Raw genomic sequence first — 3,259 nt, 5'->3', positions numbered from 1 at the left:
TGGTCTTAGAAAATCCAAGATGGCCAAAAAGCCCACATGTGCGCCAGAATCCAGGAGAACCACGCAGTTTATGCATACACCAAAATGGCTGCCTAACTTGCCACCCACCAGTGCGAGCATGATGGGCCAGGGTGCCACAAGTGGAATGGGTGCCAAAGGTAAAACAGCAGCGCCTGTTAGCTCAAAAACGCTTTAAAATTACCTTTGGTTTCTCTGAATGCCAGCTCAAAATGCCTATTTTCAAACATTGCAACACATCCAAAAATCTCACTGAACACCAGCGGACATCTGGCAGAATGAAGTATGTGTGCATATAAAATCTGGGAAGATGAAGAGCCCAAAACAATGTTCATAACAAAACTGGCTGAGCTGTGCATGTCAGCAGCCTAACTGAAACTGGATTAAAACCACCAAAATCGAAATGTTTAAATTAAAGCCTTTTATTCATAAAAGTGTCAATTTTGCGAATAAAAGGTGCAAATCTTGTATTCCTAAAAGTGCATTTCTGGGTGGCCTACGGATCACAGCCAAAAATGAGACTATTTGTGATTTTTGGAGGTAATGTTTCTATCTTTAAGAAGACAGATCTACACCAATTGAATACACAAATGAAACAATGCTGATATTTCTTTCAACGTCGAGGAAATTACTCTGACATGTTACAAGGAGCTATATTAGGTGTTGCTTCAAGTAGCTCTAGCTTCATGGCATGTTCCTGCGCAAGTCTTAAAGCTTCGGCGGTGATGCCAGTTTTAGTTTCAAGTTCTCAGAAATTCTATCCATGAATTCAAATGTGTTCAAGTAGTCTGAACGCTGTACATTTGGTAAACCTTTAATGCAAGCTGCCAAGTCCTTAGTCATGAATCCAGTTTCTATTGTCTCAATGCAGACATGTTCTAAGGCTGTGGCAAAGTTGGCAAGCTCTTTGTTGTTATCCAGTTTAGCTCGGTGAGCCAGGCCTCGAGTCCATGCAAAAACGGAGGCAATAGGATTAGTAGATGTTTCTTGCCCTTTTTGATGCATGCGGTAGTGACGGGTTACGGTACCATGTGCAGCCTCTGCTTCTACAGTCTTACCATCTGGACAGATGAGCACGCTTGTCATCATGCCAAGAGAACCATACCCTTGCGCCACAGAGTCAGACTGCACATCCCCGTCATAGTTCTTGCATGCCCAGATAAAACCTCCCTCCGATTTCATGACTTGGGCCACCATGTCATCAATCAGTCTGTGCTCATACCAGATTTTCTTGGCTTCAAATTGTGGTTTATATTCCTTCTCGTAGATCTCCTGAAAGAAGTCTTTGAACCTCCCATCATATTTCTTCAGGATGGTATTCTTAGTGCTCATGTAGAGCGGCCATGCTTTAGACAAGGCCATCTGGAAGGAACTATGTGCAAATTCAGCGATGGACTTGTCAGTGTTGTACATTCCAAGAGTCACACCACCTCCATCTTCAAAATTATGAACTATATAATTGACTGGTGCACTGCCATCTGTTGGTGTGTACGTGAGCTCCACTTTTCCTGGGCCAGGGACAACAAAGTCTGTTGCCCTGTACTGATCTCCGTAGGCATGACGCCCAATGATGATGGGTTTGATCCATCCTGGGACCAGTCGTGGGATGTTCTTACAGATGATAGCCTCCCTGAAAACCGTGCCTCCTAGGATGTTTCGTATTGTTCCATTTGGAGACTTCCACATCTGCTTTAACTTGAACTCCTCCATCCTCTTCTCGTCCGGTGTGATTGTGGCACACTTGATACCCACATTGTACTTCTTAATGGCCTCTGCTGCGTCAATAGTGACCTGGTCATTCGTGGCATCACGGTTCTCCATGCCCAAGTCATAGCTGTGCAGATCCAAATGTACGTAAGGCACGATGAATTTTTCCTTAATAAGATCCCAAATCACCCGGGTCATCTCATCACCCTGCATTTCCACCACTGAGCCGCCATTGATTTTCTTCATTCTGGTTGTCGGTGTTAAAGGCTGTAAGAGGAGACACTGCCGTCTCTTTATTCCAATGCAGGGTGCGTCCTCTCTAGTTACCACCTCCTTCTTCTTTCAGCCTTTAGCAGCAGTGACCAAATGAACTCAGAACTGCGGCAGTCTATGGACTTGATAGACATAGAAGAAGGTCAAGAACAGCCAGGCAAAAAAAGCTATTTTTTTAAATTAACTGAGTGACCTACTTTTGAGTGTCACATAGTTTGTAACTGTTACAATGTCATAGTTTTGAACTTAGAATCAGCATTCTAGCTGCATATGTAAACATTGTATTGACTTAAATTGGGGAACAAAAAGTGACATTTTAGCTGAAAACTGGCTTAAAGAGATTCCAATTCTTCCTGACATCTACCCCCACAGGAGTTAAAACCTGCTCAGCCACTCTTCCCCTTGCCAAAAGGAGTTGTCACCTCTCTGATTAGATTAGGGGTGGAGCAGCTGGGGACTACAGGGAGGTGAACAAAGGCCTGTCCTGGACTCAGGCAAATGTAATATTGGGGGCGTCGTAAAAGTGGCTTCCTCTTGGGAGGAGAAGTGTCTCTGGGAGCCACCCGAGCTGGAGGCGGGGACAGGCAGAAGCTTCCCCCATGTGCTTTGGAACCTAAACCACACCCATCTGGGCCAGAGCATAATTTTAAAAAGATAGATAACTCATAGTGCGGACTTGTCAGAATTATATAAGTAATATCATTATTTTTGTGATTTTTCTGTGAACATTTTGAGATGTGTTAGGACCCTGTGGTGTATTCTGGAGTTTGCTAGCGGAAAATAGGGTCTCACTCCAAATGTCTGCATGTTAAAAATCTGACACTTCATCAATTCATGTCCATACTCCTTGCACACATGTGTGTAAATTTGGGTAAATGTCCGATATTGCAAAACCAGTTAAAAAGCGCAAAATGTTGTCATTTTTTAATGCAAGCCCCCAGGAGGATCAGAGGCGGACAAGCATGGACCATAAGGAATATATAATGTGCACATGTAATTTCAACAAGTTGTATATCTGGGAAGGATGTATTTGAAGCAAATATAGATTTGTGGGCAAACTGACCAGGGGAGGATCCTCTGACCCATAAAACCTACAGCATCACTCTGACTCACATTTCCTTCCCCCAATCATGGGAGAGGGGAGAATTGGGCCAATGACAAGTAGAGAGGGGCAGGCTTAGCTAGGCCCAGGCACACACCCACTTTCAAAAGACATAAAAAGAGCCACTGGAAGCTAGAGAGGGCATTCAAATCCAGTTGC

The 3,259-nt window shown here is 43.9% G+C and overlaps 1 pseudogene; it reads right to left on the bottom strand.

Annotated features, from left to right (window-relative positions):
- Positions 1-470: 470 nt before the first annotated feature.
- Positions 471-2,105, bottom strand: LOC138516481 (isocitrate dehydrogenase [NADP] cytoplasmic pseudogene; annotated as a pseudogene).
- Between the last annotated feature and the right edge of the window lie 1,154 nt (positions 2,106-3,259).

Source organism: Ambystoma mexicanum, chromosome 6q (genome assembly GCF_040938575.1).
Source record: "Ambystoma mexicanum isolate Mex_15411 chromosome 6q, UKY_AmexF1_1, whole genome shotgun sequence".
NCBI classification, from domain to species: domain Eukaryota; kingdom Metazoa; phylum Chordata; class Amphibia; order Caudata; family Ambystomatidae; genus Ambystoma; species Ambystoma mexicanum.
Note: the sequence above shows the minus strand (reverse complement) of the source record. Positions and strands in the feature narration are given on the sequence as shown.